Genomic DNA, 18,230 nt, shown 5'->3' on the forward strand with positions numbered 1-18,230 from the left:
ATGGTTGCTTTTGAGACCCTCCATCATATGAAGCAACATAATTCAGGGAAACACGGGTATATGGCTATCAAATTAGATATGAGTAAAGCCTATGATCGGGTGGAATGGGTGTACTTGGAAAGGCTTTTGGAGAAAATGGGTTTTTGTGCTAGATGGGTTGCTCTCATGATGAGTTGTGTGAAAACAGTGTCGTACTCTATTATGGTGAATGGGGAACCAATTGGGATGATCCACCCTAAGAAAGGAATTAGGCAAGGAGACCCACTATCTCCTTTCCTTTTCCTTTTATGTACAGAAGGACTTCATGCTCTCATAAAACATTCGGCAAGGAATGGAGATATCAAGGGCTTTTCCTTGTGCAAACGAGGCCCTAAGCTAACCCATTTGTTTTTTGCAGATAATAGTTTGCTTTTCTGTAGGTCAATCTCGGAGGATTGCCATAATGTGTTGAAGATATTGGGTGAATATGAGTCTTGGTCAGGGCAAAAAATTAACAAGGATAAGACTGCAATCTTCTTTAGTAAATCCACCTCGGATGAAGCAAAATCAAGCATAAAGAATCTCTTCCAAGTCCATGAAGTGAAATCTTATGAGAAATATTTAGGTCTCCCCTCTTTTGTAGGAAGAGGAAAAAAGGCAATCTTCAATTACATAAAAGAAAGGGTTTGGAGAAAACTACAAGGATGGGAGGGTAAATTGCTTTCTTAAGTGGGTAGAGAGGTCTTAATCAAATCTGTGATCCAAGCTATCCCTACTTATGCAATGGGTTGCTTCAAAGTTCCTTTGGGTCTTTGTGACGACATTGAGGCAATGATAAAGAAGTTTTGGTGGGGGCAAAGGGGAAATAAAAGAAAAATTCATTGGATCCGATGGAGTGAATTGACTAAATCAAAAATGGTAGGTGGTATGGGTTTTCGCGACCTGGCCCATTTTAATGATGCCCTTTTGGCGAAACAAGCGTGGCGGCTCTTGCACAATAAGGAAACCCTCTTCTACAAAGTCTTCAAAGCAAAGTTCTTCCCTAATCAATCTCTTTTAGAAGCCAAGGAAACAAGTTTTGGGTCCTATGCTTGGAAAAGTATACTACATGGCCGGGATGTTATTCTAGATGGTGCTTGCTGGAGGGTGGGGAATGGAAAGTCCATAAAAATTTGGCAACACCAGTGGCTGCCCCGAAAACATCCAACCAAGATACTCTCGCCAATGGTGGAAACAATGGAAGAAGCCACAGTGGATTGCTTAATTAATGAGGAAACTAGAACATGGAATGCTGTGATGATAGATGGAATTTTTGCACCACAAGAAGCTGAAGAAATAAAGAATATCCCGCTGGCTAGAAAAGACACGGATGACTTTATGTATTGGCCGTGGGAGCAAGATGGGAGGTATAGTTGTAAAACCGGCTACCGGTTCTTGAAAGATGATGAAGTTGGTTTTCAGGTGGAGGTGAATCAAGGCCATGAGATAGGGCTCTGGAAGAAGATTTGGGCTCTTGAATGCCCAAATAAAGTAAAAAATCTAATTTGGAGGGCTTGCCGTAACTCTCTCCCGTCGAAATGTAATCTATTCCGGCGAACAATTATTACAGAGCAGTGCTATGACCGATGCAAGGAAGCAACTGAAGACGCCTTGCATGCGGTGTGGAGTTGCAAAATGCTGGATGAAGTTTGGGGAGCGAATACCATGTGGAGCTTTCGGAGTCAATGGTGTTTTTTAAGTTTTAGCGAGCTCATGGCCCGGGTTTTTGATCATCAAAGGAATCCGGAGTTGTTTGCTTTCAATATTTGGTCCATATGGCACCAAAGAAATCAGAAACGGACTTAACAGAACCATCGCCCACTTAACCAAATCTCACAGTGGGCTCACGACAGCTATGTTGAGTTCAAAGCTCTGAAAATCGCTCCACTCCCCAGCAGACTGGTGAGAAGGGCACGGTGGAAACCTCTTGACAGTGAAACGTTTAAAATCAATTTTGATGGAGCCATCTTTGCCGAGGACAAGAGTTCTGGTCTGGGAGTAATCATTCGTGACAGTAAGGGACTTGTTATGGCTTCCATGACTGCCCGGATTTCACAACAGCTCCAGCCAGTGGAAATTGAAGCTTTGGCTGCCAACAAAGCCCTTGTATTTGCTAGGGAGATGGACATCAAAGAGGCCATTCTGGAGGGAGACTCTCTACAGGTGATGGAGGCGCTGAAACTCAAGAATACTGGACTAGCCCCATTTGGTTTACTGCTACAGGATTCCTTAGACTTATCTGCTGGATTTTCAAAATTGTCTTATTCTCATACTAAGAGAGAGGGCAACACAATTGCACACAATTTGGCTCAATTGGCTGTTTATTGTTCAAATTGTGTAATATGGATGGAAGATGTTCCATCTGATGTAATGACTTCTTACCAAGCTGATTTAGCTGGTATTTCGTAATATATTGCACTTTAGTGCTGTTTCTCAAAAAAAAAAAAAATTAGATTCATAGCTCAAAATAACATTTATAATCCTAAAATAAACCAAAATTCAAATAGTTTAACTCCTTGTTTATGGACTTCATGCTTTGTCTCTTAAAATTCTTATGGCTCTAACGTTGTGAGCATCCATGCCATTGATGATCTTTTTGCATACCTGGACTTATCAGAAATTTCAAAAAAAAAATGTTAAATTGATTCCAAACGAATAACAGATACAAATGCGAAATTAGTTCTGCCATCTAAAATCTAAATCACATAAATCAGTGTTAGATAGCTTATCATTTCTTTTCCTTTAAACTAGTCTAATAAAAATCTCTAAATCAATTTTTTTTTTAAACAATTATTTTTATGGTAAGCATTAAATGTAGCTTGTACTCATTTTCTACAAAGAGTTACAAAGTAAATAATAGCTACAAAGGGAAAAATAGGCTTTCCTAACCCTTCAATTTAATTTAGTAGCCATTATCGAATAGTCGCCAAAAGTCTTATAAGTCAGGGATGAGTGATCTGCATTAACATATGGGGGAAAATATGTCATTATAAATACAAAATTTCTAATAAGAGCCAATATAAATGAGGCGTTAGAAACTGAGATCCTATAAGATGTGATTGTGTGCCACGTAATTAATAATAATTATCTAAAATTCAAAAAACATGGCAGGTTTATATAAATGATCCATTACAAATTTTGAATCAATACCAAACTCAAATTTAACAACATAAAGTAATCCATATATACAAAACATCACTTAAGAATTTTATCAAATAGTTTGTGTAAATGTAAAAGAAACAACACTATGAAAATGTGCAATCCACGAATTGGGCTTTATGTAATACTACAAAATATGTAAAAACTTTCAAATCCCACGTTTAGAAATAGGACATTTCATTCATATAGCAAATTTCAACGAAACCCACCAAACAAAAAGAGGGAAAAAAGAGTTTTGATCTTTGGAGTTATAAACTTATTGAGCATCCTTTAAACCATTGTGAAGGAAGGCTTAGTCTTCTGGGTCGGAGTAATGGACAGGCTAGTAAGCGATCATGGAGGCCACTCTCGCCTTTAACGGCAGCATTGTCAACAGCCCCAATTTAAACAGTTCGGATTCAAACTTATGCTTCTTAATCATTGCTAGATTCAGAAAAAGGCGAGAGGTAAGAAGGAAGGGTTGTAGAATGAGAAAAGGTTGCTTTGGGGCTTTAGAGAGGGCTAGAGAGAAGAGCGTAATTTATGAAAGGTGCAAATTTGTAACTTCACAGAGCCAAAACGTTGTCTCTCTAATTTGCTACAAACCTCTGAACACAATGCTAATAAAAAAGTGAAAATATAACTAAAACGTTTCTTTTGCTCCACTAAACAAAAAGATTCAATTGCAGCCAATCAAATATTTCAGCAAATTTAGACCCAGCAAATTGCACTCCAATTAACCTTACATTTGGGAGAAAAAAAAATGACAGTAGTAAATTGCAATTCCAATCACATTTTATCAAACAGGTAAAGACGCTGCAAACTCAACAAAACGCACAATAAAGTCAATGCTCATTACACATTACACAAAAACAATCTCTAAATAAATGTTAAGACAGATGATATATCTTTGTTTTTGTTGTTGGTTTTTTTTAATTGACTAATACACTTATCCTAACCCTTTTTGATAGTTTAATTCATAATAGAATATCAAATGGCATTCAAGATCAGTGTTATAAGATGCTATAACCTATAACATTAATACTATTTAACAATCATCTTTCCTAACTAAATAGTACCAAGTATTCAAGGAAAATAGAACTTAGTAAGCTGTTTCATGCTTTATGATGCCAATATCAGTAGGCCTTAAAATTTGATATCCTAAACCAAACTTAGTAGTTGTGAAGTATCAAGTTTTCTTTTTCATTCTCATGGTTCTCATTTCTTAAGTGCATTTGTTAGTGTAGAAATACTACCTAAATAGATTATTCTTTCTCCTCATTAGATGAACTACTCTCAATAATACCCAGTTCTAAATTTTCAACACAAACTGGATACCTCTGTTGATCCTATTTCTAGTGCAATTGACTCTTCAAATAGTGCTAACATCTTCAAGACTATTTTATTTTAAAAACATCTTTTAGAACATCCAAAACTTACTGCATAAATAAAAACCAAGCATTACAGAAATATACTTCAAGAAATAACTAAAAGTTAAGCTTATGAGTAAAAAAGACTTCTCAATCTAATGGGTCCGAATTTCTTTTTTAAATATCCTTGACACAAAAAATTCTCTATTGATAATGCAATAGGCTCTTACAATATAAAAAAGACAAAAAATGAAAAAAAAAAAAGACCAAAACCGAAGTATCATATTGTGTTCAATCATAGAAACATTATGGCCTTTTGCTACGTTATTTTCTAGTATCAGCCAAACAAACCATGCTTTCTCATCTTGTAGTTTGCAATCGTAGTTTCTGTAAATTATATGATAGAAGACTATGTATTGTAATATCTTTTTCACTTACCGAGATAGCTTACCAATAGATATCAGTTGCTATATAAATTCCATCATCAATGACAGAAGCATTTCTCACTGTTTTATGTTTTTTTTTTTTAAAAAAAACTTATTACCTCACAGCAGGCTTATCTAGGCTCCAAAAACCATACCAAACATAGATAGTTTCAATTTTTAGTAGATTTTATAAATGAGATAACATGCACACACAAAAAAGAAGAAGAAGAAGCTTGTTCTACGTATTAAACTTTCACAACAAAATAACAATATAAAAGTATGGTTCAATATCAATAGTTTGAGATTAAATTTAACCTCCTTGGTGGGCTAACAAACAAAAATTAAAATAAAGGAAACTACAGCTACAATTCTTTGTTAATCTATATAGTATTCCCGTACCATTCCTTCATTGAGGAATTTTATCAATCATATTATACACAAACCCTCCCCCCCAAAAAATTCATTAGCATTGCTAAAATCAATGCAATAAACTTTAACATAAAAGAATTAAGAAAACCCATAAAAACCAAAAAATAAAAAACAGCACACAATCCTTTCACACTCAAGAAAAGGTGGAAACTTATTATTACCTTGACAATCCTTCCTCATTAACTGTACACTGCCACCGACAATAGCCAAGTTGCTCTCTAAGAAGCTTTCATGTACACAACCCAACCATCAAAGCACAATGAAAGTTGTCAACCACCTACCAATCAAAAAATCTCATATTATACTTTTGAAAATATCGGAGACTTTCTCTGTAGCCAAACACAACAATAAAAAGGGGGGGCGGGGGAGGAAAGAAAATATGCTGAAATAAAGAAATGGAACCTTATTGGAAGCAAATTGAAATCTGAAAAATGAACAACCATATTGTGATTTTAAAAAAATCTAATGTTCGATAACCCAATATTGTCCATCAGTGAGATTATATAAGTCATTCATATACTGAATGTGATAGGCAAAGAATGTTCATTAGTTTAGATAACTATAATTAAAATGGTCATAAGAAAAATGTTATCTTTTACCTTCAATGACTAATACATTCAAAGAACTTGAATTTGATGAGAACAGCAATAAACCCCAAAAAAATAAATCATACCAATAATAAACACGTCTATAAGACATTCATTAAACAGGTATGATGTATATAGTACAAATCCTTTTTTTGTTGTTGTGATGATTGCAAACTCTCCAACATAAGCACTAACTTACTGGATATCTAAAACCAGATTATATTAAAACTAGTATTATAGTATTATACTATAGAAGGCATTGTTAATGGAAGCCTAACAAAAATAACAAAATCTAGACCAATCCAACCAAGAAATTCAAACCTAAATCATATCGAATCCCCAGATTTATAAAATGAAAGAAAAAAAAATACAAAATACAAAATACAAAAACAAAACAGAAACTTTACCAGTTACGGGTATACGGCCTGTCTCTCTGTGCCTGTGGTTCCAATATACCTTAACCGAACAACAAACCTAAATAAATAAGATTGAAAAAGAGAAAACAAATATCAGCGCAACAATCAATCCTACACTTATCTGATCCCAAGGATTTCATTAAGATTAGTTACAGGAAACTGTTTTTAATTTCGTTTCTTTACGGTGAAAAGCCAAAACTAAAATCTTTCCTTTTTTGTAATTTCTGTAAGTTATAAAAAAGAGAAAGAGGAAAAAAAAAAAACTATCCTAAAAAAAAAAAACACTATCCTAAAAAAAAAAAAATTTCATACCTAAATCGTATCTAAAAAAAAATTTCATATGATTGCAAACTCTCCAACATAAGCACTAACTTACTGGATATCTAAAACCATATTATATTAAAACTGGTATTATAGTATTATTATACTATAGAAGGCATTGTTAATGGAAGCCTAACACAAATAACAAAATCTAGACCAATCCAACCAAGAAATTCAAACCTAAATCACATCCAATCCCCAGATTTATAAAATGAAAGCAAAAAAAAAAAAAAAATACAAAATACAAAATACAAAAACAAAACAGAAACTTTACCAATTATGGGTATACGGCCTGTCTCTCTGTGCCTGCGGTTCCAACAAACCTTAACCAAACAATAAACCTAAATAAATAAGATTGAAAAAGAGAAAACAAATATCAGCGCAACAATCAATCCTACACTTATCTGATCCCAAGGATTTCGTTAAGATTAGTTACAGGAAACTGTTTTTAATTTCGTTTCTTTACGTTGAAAAGCCAAAACTAAAATCTTCTTCTTCTTCTTTTTTGTAATTTCTGGAAGTTATAAAAAAGAGAAAGGAAAAAAAAAAAAAAAAACAAATTTCATACCTAAATCTAAAAAGGGGGAAAGAATGTGCCGGCGCCAGTTCCGATAATCTGATGATGTTGATGGTTCATAGATTTTTCTTCTATGGCAAGGCTACTAACGGTGGTCGGATGCCAAATTGACGCTGGTGGCAGCAACATTCACAAACACTATCTCTGTATCCCTCTCAAATCTAAACCTATCCAACAGGAAAACTCAATTAAAAGAAACGTTTCATACCCAAATCTAAAAAAAAAATTACCGGTGTTGATGGGCCATAGATTTTTCTTTCTATGTGCTTGTGGTTCCGATGGTCTGATTCTGCTTCTTTCTCTGTGCCGCAGGCCTCATCGCCTCTCTCTATTTCTATCTCTCTTGGCACCGTACGAACTCTCTCTCTCTCTCTCTATCTCCGTATCTCAATACCTCTTGGACCTTTCATCGTGACCGGTGGTAGTTCTCTCTGTCTCCTCTGTATCGCACTCCTTCCCCTTCTCTGTGTGGCTAGGGTTTTTATAGTTGCAACACTATTTTATTTTATTTTATTTTAACCGGGTTTTCATTTTAATATACACAAAACCGTCAAACGGTGTTACGCTTGTTACCAAAACTTCAAACCAAAAATAATTATTACAGACCAAATCATCCATAGAGAGAGAGAATAAACCCATCATTACACGCTCTAAACTTTCAGACTTATAACCATCCAAGTTGAAATTTGGCCATTAAAATCAAGAGCAAAATCCCTTATGTTACCAGTACTTAAAACCGAAAACTATCATTTTTCCATAGAAAGAGAAATAAACCCATTTATATTTTAAAAGGAGTCAAAGAAGAACCCTAGACAATTCGGTATGGAGAAAATTTTGAAATACAGATATATTGAAAAGGAAGATGGTAATTCTTGTAATATAAACATCTGGTTTTAAACTAAAAACATATACATATTGGAGATTTAATATGCTAATTCGAAAAGGAAAAGCAATGGTGAAAAGTTTCAGAAAACCAAAACAGTATTTGAAGAAGAAAAGAGTACGCTGACCTTTAGAGAGAGAGAGAATGTTAAGCGGCGTCTGATAAGAAGAGATCGCTTTTTAGGGTGTTTTTAGTTTCTGCGTTTTTTTTATTTTATTTTAACCGGGTTTTTTTTTTTTTTTTTTTTTAATGTACACAAGTTACAACCACTGTCAAACGGTTAACATAATAAAACAATAAATATAATATATCGTTTTTTTAAGTTATATGTGTCTGAATTAGATAGGCTTTTTTCTACATGGTAGAACTTTCTTAATTATAAGAATTAACTTTCTTTTAGCTTTTGCTATTATATATAGATAAATAAACGCTAGAAGTAGAATGATTTTAGTTCACATAATGTTAAATATTCAGACAACTTTTCTCTCAAAAAATAATAAATAAAAGTAATAATTTTGACAACTTTTCTTCTTTCATTAGTTAGAAACTTTTAAATGGTTTTGTGACCATTAATGTCCAATTTTGAAAGTATACTTTAAAAAAATTATTTATCATATATTCTACTATTAAATTTTAGAAATACAAAAAAAATTAATGTTAATGTTACAATTCAAGAGTTTCTCCCATTTAATTTTTAGACAATTTTTTTACAAAATTTCTTTATCTCATTTTGTTCATGTATTAGAAATGAGTTTCCAGTAAGTGGGTCTCCTCAATCCTCATCACTAAAAGGGAGTTTCTATCCAACCATTTGCTAAAAGCCTAGATCTAATTTTCTACCCAAAAGAAGAAGAATAATGTGCTAAAATTAATTATATTTCCTAATCTTTTGAATTTCAATGCCATTTAATTTAAATAAAAATATGTTAATTGCAATGCACAAAACTAGACCTATTGAATTTAGTTCATCTTCATATTTATATTTACAAATAATCCAACTCATTATGTCTTTCTTATGCTCTATGCTTTGCAAGTGCACTGAATCTGAATCAGAGTTTATCCAAAGAGTTATAAAAGAGATATCAAATCGTGAGCCATTATTTGTTGCTAAATATCCAGTTGGAATAGATATTCAAGCAGAGGCCATAGAATTGCTTTTAGATATGGAGTCGAATGATGCTTACATGGTAGGAATTTATGGTCTTGGGGGAATAGGTAAGACTACGATCTCGAAAGCTGTTTATAATAAAATTGCTAAACGGTTTGAAGGAAGTTGTTTCTTAGAGAATGTTAGAGAAAGGTCAAAGATATATGATCACAAAATCTGACTACAAGAGACACTTCTTTGTACGATCTTATGAGATAGAAATTTGAAGGTGGACAATGTCTTTGAAGGTACCAATTTGATAAAGGAAAGACTTCATAGTAAGAAAGTTCTTTTAATTCTTGATGATGTGGGTGACTCAAAAGAGGTAGAAAATTTGCTTGGAGAATATAATTGGTTTGTGTTAGGACAAATGTATCACACACTTCATCAATATAAGAATACCATTTTTTATATATTAACAATTGAAATTAAACAAATAAAATAATCAACAATCATATTATACGTACTAAACAAAAATTTCTTCCATCAAACTTCCTTTGTTTAAAATTGATAAATCTACCTTTTGCCACATCTACTCTCATGTCCAATCCTAATTACATCTTCTTTCAAACCCTTCAACCACATCAGTGAACTTCACGTTGTGGTAGTAACATAGTGCACGAGTAACACACTTAGACTCTTCATTGCATATCTTGCAATGAAGAGTCTAAGTGTGTCACTCATGCACTATGTTCTTAATTGAATTTGTGTGATTGAATTCGTGTTCTTGGGTCTGATTTTCTGAGTCTATGTTCTTGTGTTCTTGTGTTTTTAAATTTGAGTTTGTGTTTTTAAATTTTTTTTTTTTTTTATTTAGTCAAAATTTACAAATTATTTTTAAAAAAATATAGATGTTGAAGTGTCAGGGTGATGTGGCATTTTTTATAATATTTTAATTCTTCCGGCTGCCACCTCAGCAATTTCCGTCGGTTGACTGACGGAAAGGACCAAAATGGAACGCGTTAATTGGTTTAGAGACTAAAAGTGGTAAAATTAAAATGTAGGGACTAAAATGGAAAAAAACCAAAATGTAGGGACTAAAAGTGCATTTATGCCACTTTTTTATTATTGTCAGGAGCCTCTTATTAACGAATATCCAGGTAAGTTCTTTTACCCTCCACTAATTTTTCAAATATTTAATAAAGAGAAATGTATGTTCATAATATTTTTACAACAAATCCTTAGTGGTAGATTGTTACTAGCTGTTTTTGGTGGGAAAAATGTAATTTTAGTAGGCGTTTAAATTATAACTAGTAACAACAAACCACAAAGGATTTGTAGTGAAAATATTATGTTCGTTGCATTTCTCCTTAATAAATTCTCTAAAAATCTTGTAACTTAATTGATATTTTCTTAGGAAACATGTTGGTCTAAGTGGTACATCTTCAAGTACAAATGTCTTGAAAGTTGGGTATAGAGGTCAAGGCCGGCTAAACAATAGATGCAATTAATGTAATTGCCTAAGGCCCCCAAATAAAAAAAAAAAAGGCCTCCACTTGTTTTTTTTTTTTATATATATTATATATAGTATTAATCTATATATTTTAATTACAAAAAACAAAATTAAGTACTTTTATTGGTCAATAAAATCCATTAAAAATGCCACATTGTATCCTAAAATGCAGAATAATGCACAATAACAGTGCACACAACTTAATAGGACAAGACTGCACATTGCTATATGCACTGTGTAGTCTTGTCCACAAGCCCCAGCACATCACACAGACTAAGCTGAGCTGGCCCCCACACAGCCCCATATTAATTAATAAGTTATCACATTTTTTTAACGCAAATTCTTAATTTTTTTAACGCAAATTCTTACTTTATCAATTATTATAAATTATCACATCAATTAATTATTTGATGGATATTTTATCAACTCATTTGTATTATAGTAATACTAATTTATTGAACCACGTAATAAATTAATTTTTATTTGTGCAGATTTAGCCTTTAAAGTTTAAAAAATAATCCACTTAAAATTTTCGCCTAAGCCCCTCAAAATTGCTGAGCCGGTCCTAATAGAGGTTCAAGATGCAACAATTAGTACTTAGTAGATATTCTATGTATTCTTAATAAAGAAAAAAAAAATACACTTTATGGTATTATAGCAAAAGGTATGTGGTTTAAATACCCCACCCTCACTATCAAATCAATAGAATAAATAAATAAATAAATAAATTCATGAGTTCTGTTAGAGCATTTGCACTAGCTACATTGTTGAAGCTATTCTGATTCTTGCTGAACAATTTCTCTACCCATTTGTTGTACCAAGTCATGCATTGACAAATGGAAACATTCCCAGGTTACAAGACACTCATCAATAAGCTTTCCAATACCATAATCTGGATATAAATCACAAGAACCTAATATATTTACAACTTCACCCATGTTGTAACCCTTAAAAAAACATGCAATATCAAGAAAAATATTCTTTTCAGTTTCTTCCAAACCATCATAACTTATTTTGAGTATTTCTTGAATATTTTTATGTGGAATGTTTTCATACTTTTCTATGCACTTTTCCATTCTTGTATATTTTTTCATGAACCGATGTGGATGGTTTTGAACTTGATGGTACTGAAACAGTATCATTCAACAACAGTAGCTCTTCATCACTATGCTTCCCAACATAATCATCAGGAATAGAATCCTCAACCTCCATAGTCTTTTCTTGAACCGGAAGAGTGTTTTCTGAATGAGTTTCTGAACATAGTTCATCATTAATCACAACATTTGAAGACTCCATGACTGTTTTAGTTCTCAGATTGTATGCTCTATATGCTCTACTGGTGGAAGAATATCCCAGAAAGCATCCCTTGTCACTCTTTGGATCAAACTTTTCTAGGTTCTTCCTATCATGCAGAATATAACAATCACTGCCAAATATCCAGAAGTATTTGACAACAGGCTTCTTTCCTCTCCAGAGTTCATAAGGAGTTTTCTTGGAGTCAGGTCTGAAATACACCCGGTTAAGTGTATGGCAAGCAGTGTTAACTGCTTCTCCCCAAAAGGACTTAGGCAACTTTTTGTTGTGTAGCATGACACGAGCCATCTCTTGAACAACCCTATTATTCCGTTCCACTATTCCATTATGTTGTGGTGTCTTGGGTGAAGAAAACTATTGATGTGTGAATTGGTCATTGCAGAAGGTAGCCAGTTTTGTGTTTTCAAATTCTCTTCCATGATCACTTATAATTTTGGCTATCACAGTACCTTTCTCAACTTGCAATTTCTTGCACAAGTGTATCGTCTTTTCAGGAGCCTCAGCTTTATCTCTCAAAAACACAACCTAAGTATATCTAGTAAAATTAACCACATCAACTAGAATATACCTTTTTCCACCTAAACTCTAAACTCTAGCAGGACCCATGAGATCAATGTGCAACAACTCTAGAGGTCTTGAAGTTTGAACTTCAGTTACAGACGGATGTTTGGACTTCACCTGTTTACCCATCTGACATGGTTCGCATATGCACTTTTCTATCTTTTCAAACTTGGGCAAACCAATAACTGCATCACACTTGGAAATCTTCTATAATTGCTTATGACTTGCATGTCCCAATCGTTGATGCCATAAGTCTACTTGATTGATCTTTGCACTAAAACACTTGTTACTTATACTTGGTGTTATACCATAACAGTTGTCAGCTATCCTCATACCAATACACATACAGTCACCTCCTCCATTAAGTATCTCACATTCATACTTGGTGAAGAGAACATTCTGTCCATTGTCACAGATCTAATTAATGCTGAATAAGTTAGCCTTCAACCCATCAACATACCAGACATCTTAAAAAACCGACAACTGTGGAATGTCCACAGTTCTAATGCCTCTGATCACAGATTTTCTTCCATTTCCAAACGTGACTATCCCAATCTTTCCTTCAAAGAGTGTCTTGAATAAAGCTTTATTTCCTGTCATATGCCTGGAGCAATCACTATCCAAATACCAAAGACAAGAATCATGTGTCTTTAAGGCGGTTAAAGCAGTATAACACAAATAATTATCATCACATGTAATTATACCAAGATACTCAAGGAAAGACTTAATAAATGCAACAAGAGACACAAACCACAAGTAGACAAGTTAGAATATTAGCAATAAGAACTTCCAAGAATCCATGACAACAGGGGTCAAGGATTAACTCTTAGATCAAAGGATCTAAATACTAAAGCTAACCCACTTTGATACCACTTGTACGTTTTTAGACTCCTTAAACACAAACAGTTTAACCTAGTTATTTAACAAAGTGATTAACTTAGATAAATTATTCAGATCTAAGTTAACACAAGTAAATCATATCATGTAAAAAGTGCGGAAATATAAATAACACATGATATGATAACTTAGGAAAATCAAACCGGTAAAAATCCTGAGGAGGATTTAAAGTTTCCGTAAAGGCATTTGGAAGCAATTTTCATCAGTGAGATGATAGTAAGAACTATATGGAACACATTTTTCATTTTAGGGACCAAAAACAAGGGAATCAATACTGTAGGAACAAGGCCCAAAAATGGTACACTGGGCCTTGGGCCTTACCCAAGATCGTTGGTAAATCCGAGGAGAGACAAATAGATGGAGGTGCACCCAGCCTAGCGCCTCATAAATAAGAAAGGAAAAATGGGCGGTTCAAGGAGAAAGGCCTCCTCGGACAAGATTAGCATCATTCATTTACACGTTCCAGCAATGAGAGTGAACTCAATGGGGGCACCGGTGTCAAGAGTATGCCACATGAACCCACAAGATGGGAGGGGACACAAAAATATCTAAAGGAAAGACTGTTACCTTCGCATTAAATGCATTACAGCTGCTTTTCTAGCCGCATTTATGTGGAGAAGACCTTTGAACAGTGTCTTCTTGGCCACCGCAACTCATAAAAGGCCAGAAGGGGTGTCTGATGGGACAGACACTCAAGTAGAGGTTCGAATGGTCAACAGGTGTAAGGCCAGGATCACCAAAGGGGACTTATATAATGAGAAAGACCCTCCATGGGTGGGAGGAGAACGACTGAAAAAAGAACACTGTATTAGGAAAAATAACACTTGAAACCCGTCTCCTCAGTCTAAAAGAGCATTGATCTCCTCGGACCATACGTAAACAGAACTTTGTATGCACTCCTCTTGCATAACCGTCTGGCAAACCCATCCTAGCCGTTGTAATATTGATTGGGGCCCAACTCTTCAACCCGCTCTCTAGAAATTTATTGTATTGGGCTCACAGACCCACAACCTTATACTCATTGGGCTTGGACCGCTAAAACGAGACCCTACAAATACCGTACCAGAGACTGTTTCGGTTTGATCAAATAAATGAAATATTTCGGTATCGGTTAATATCGGTGTATCGTTTCAAGATTACCTCTAATTTTATATATTCATATATAAAAATAAATAAATATATATATATATATATAAAACTATTTATTTACTTATTTATAAGTTCATTTGTCAAAATTCATATAATTTATTAAAAGTATTTACAATTATAAGTCTATATCTTAATTAATATGCTAAACTTTAGTTAAAAACTTAAAATGTTAGCTCATTTTAATAATAATAGATAGTTTATCTATTTAATAAATACTCAATAGATAGTTTTTTTTAGTTGATTTACTTAATAAATAATAATATAATAATAATAATAATAGTATTTGTGGTGCACAACATGTTATCAATTTGACAGATGGTGATAACCAAAAAAAAAAAAGACAGATAGTAAAAAATTTAAAAAAAGTTGAATAGACACTCCAATAAACTTCAATAATTCACACGAGTGTAGTGGTGTTGTCACTTGTCAAGGCCTCAAGGGCACACTTAACCAAATGCTATTACTAGTTCACTGCTCAAGATCTATATGAGGAGTTGGGTAGTTGAGCGGCAAAAATAAAAAGATAACAGAACAGAGGTGTTAGGAAGAAAATTTTCCCCCAAATTTTTTTTCCTTTCCCGCACAAAATTTTCCAAAAAAATTTTCCCACTTACATTTTCATTTCCCACACAAAAGTTTCATTTCTCAATTCTCATGCAAAGTTTTTACTCACAAAACTCTCTCATTTTCTCTCTATCTCTCACACGGCCTCTCACATTCACACACACACACAACCCCGCCAGCGCCGACGATCAGAGCCTAGCCCAGCGACAACGCCGACAAGGCCGAGCCCAGCCATCGACTTCTCTCCTCCTCGATCTCTCTACCGTCAACCCATACCCATCGGCTCTCTCTCCCTCACCACAAGATCCTTTCTCCCTTTCTCCCTCTTTCGCCTTACCACCTCCATACCCATTCATTTTTCCTCACCATACCCATACCCATACCCATTCCGATTTTGCTTGGTAAGTTATTTATTTGATTTTTTGTTGTGATTATTGTGAAATTTTGGGTTTGGATTTGGATACTTAACATTAGGTTATTTATTTAATTTTCAATTTTGATTTTGATTTTAGTTCTCTTTGGTTCCTGATGCTGTAAAACCTAAGGTTTTACCATAAATTCAATATCCCTATTTTCTGAGGGGGGAAAAAAGGGTGTTTTGTAATGTTGTATTAAGATGTTGAGTAGTGAGGCTAAATTTGTTGTTTTGGGTTCTTTAGGGACTGGATTTTTAGAACCTGGGGTTGCTATGATGTTGTATTTTGAGGGATTTTGTTGTGTTTGTATGTTGAAGTTTCGTGAATTGCCTTTTGTTTTTAAGAATGTAGATGCAAATAATGGATTTGCAATTGCACCTAGATGTAATATGGGTTCTCTTCTTTGGTTCTGTTCCTAAAATACCATTATTAGTATTTGTTTATTTAAGGTGCTTAATTGCACTTTTTAGCAATAATCATACCCTTTTTTTTTTCTCCAGAAACTTGAGGACCATCAAGTGTGGAGATTGTAAAGGGTAGGAGGTGGCAGATTTCAGGTATCACTTTATTTTAGTAATTTTTTATAAGTACTTTATTTTAGTATTACATTCAATTATGATAGTTTAATTCTTTTTTGCAATTTCTTATTAGCTCTTGTTGATATTCTTTTTTCTTTGTCTTTTGTATGGTGTTGGTTCTTGACCACAGATGATATGAACTAGAAAGTGGATGTTTGAAAGGTCGGCCTCTTTGTCTAGGTGTAATCGAGTCCCGCACTATTAGGGGTGGCAAATGGGCGGGTTTGGGGTGGGCATAATTTGGTTGGGTATATAAAACTCATTTACCCATTTAAAACCCATTTAACTAATTCCTTATAACCCAAATCCAACTCAACCCAATTATTATGGGTAAACTCCAACCCACCCAATTACCCAATTATCAAAATTACCAAAATGCCACTAAAGTGAAAATGACCAAAATTTCCCCAAAACCTGAAAATTACCAAAATACCCCCAAAACCCAAAAAAATGACCAAAATACCTCCAAAATCCAGAAAATGACCAAAATACCTCAAAAATCCAAAAAATGACCAAAATAACCTTGAAAGCCAAAAATTACCAAAATACTCCCTAGAACCTAAAAAATGACCAAAATATCTGCAAAACCTTAAAATTACCAAAATACCCTCCAAAACCTAAAAAATGACAAAAATAGTCTTGAAACCTAGAAAATGACCAAAATACCCCCAAAACCCAAAAAATGACTAAAATACCCCTGAGAACCTAAAAAATAATCAAAATACCCCTAGAACCCAAAAAATGACCAAAATACTCCTGAAACCTAAAAATTACCAAAATATCCCCAAAACCCATAAAATTACCAAAATATCCCCAAAACCAAAAAATGACGAAAATACCTCAGAAACCTAAAAATTACCAAAATATCCCTAGAACCCAAAAAATGACCAAAATACCCCTGAAACCTAAAAATGATCAAAATACCCCACAAAACCCATAAAATGACCAAAATACCCCCAAAACCTAAAAATGACCAAAATACCCCATAAACCCAAAAAAAGTCCAAAATACCTCCAAAACCTAAAAAATTACTAAAATACCTTTGAAACCTAAAAAATGGCCAAAATAACCTCGAAGCCTAAAAATTGACCAAAATAATCCTGAAAACTAAAAATGACCAAAATACTCTCGAAACTTCAAAATTGGCCAAAATAACCACGAAGTCTAAAAATTGACCAAAATAACCTAGAAACTTAAAAATGGCCAAAATACCCCCAAAACCTAAAAATGACCAAAATACCCCATAAACCCAAAAAATGTCCAAAATACCTCCAAAACCTAAAAAATTACTAAAATACCTCTAGAACCTAAAAAATGGCCAAAATAACCTCGAAGCTTAAAAATTGACCAAAATAACCTTGAAAACTAAAAATGACCAAAATACTCCCGAAACTTAAAAAATGGCCAAAATAACCACGAAGTCTAAAAATTGACCAAAATAACCTAGAAACCTAAAAATGACCAAAATTGCCCCTAAACCTAAAAATGACCAAAATACCCCCTAAACCTAAAAAATAATCGATGTACCTTCGAAACCTAAAAATTAATTGAAATATCCCCTGAAACCTAAAAAATGACCAAAATACCCCTGAAACCTAAATACAACCAAAATAACCCCTAAACCTTAAAATGACTAAAATATCCTTGAAACCTAAAAAATGACCAAAATTCCCCGAAACCTATAAAATGACAGAAAAGCCCCTTAAATCTGTAAGTCGATAAAAATACACCCTAAACCTAAAAAATTATCAAAATCCCCTATAAAACTAAAAAATGACCAAAATACTCCCTAAACATAAAAAATGACCAAAATACCCATAAACCTAAAAAATGACTAAGATACCCCAAACCCCTATTTTGGTAATTTTAGAGGCTTCGAGTGTATTTTGTTCATCTTATAGGATTAGTTGTATGTTGGTCATTTTAGATATTTTGAGGGGTATTTTGGTTGTTTTATAGGTTTAGAGGTATTTTGGTCGTTTTAGAC

At 33.7% G+C, this 18,230-nt stretch overlaps 2 long non-coding RNA genes across 5 annotated transcripts; one reads left to right on the top strand and one right to left on the bottom strand.

The window, feature by feature from the left end:
* Positions 1–2,323: 2,323 nt before the first annotated feature.
* On the bottom strand, positions 2,324–8,285 carry LOC111995802 (uncharacterized). 3 transcript variants are annotated; one of them, XR_010627112.1, is made up of 5 exons: positions 7,273–8,285; positions 6,979–7,045; positions 5,542–5,657; positions 2,908–2,975; positions 2,324–2,622 (listed from the first exon to the last, which is right to left on the bottom strand). It is a non-coding gene; the product is annotated as an uncharacterized LOC111995802 (long non-coding RNA). The 3 variants fall into 3 exon arrangements; XR_010627111.1 differs by lacking the exon at positions 2,908–2,975 and having other exon boundaries at positions 2,338–2,622; positions 6,979–7,027; XR_010627110.1 differs by lacking the exon at positions 2,908–2,975 and having other exon boundaries at positions 2,338–2,622.
* Positions 8,286–15,153: 6,868 nt separating this feature from the next.
* On the top strand, positions 15,154–18,200 carry LOC111995805 (uncharacterized). Of its 2 annotated transcripts, none has more exons than XR_010627115.1 (3): positions 15,154–15,650; positions 16,166–16,222; positions 16,388–18,200. It is a non-coding gene; the product is annotated as an uncharacterized LOC111995805 (long non-coding RNA). The 2 variants fall into 2 exon arrangements; XR_002881165.2 differs by having other exon boundaries at positions 15,155–15,650; positions 16,374–18,200.
* The last annotated feature ends 30 nt before the right edge of the window (positions 18,201–18,230 follow it).

This window comes from Quercus suber, unplaced genomic scaffold, assembly GCF_002906115.3.
Source record: "Quercus suber isolate HL8 unplaced genomic scaffold, Cork oak 2.0 scaffold_985, whole genome shotgun sequence".
NCBI lineage: Eukaryota > Viridiplantae > Streptophyta > Magnoliopsida > Fagales > Fagaceae > Quercus > Quercus suber.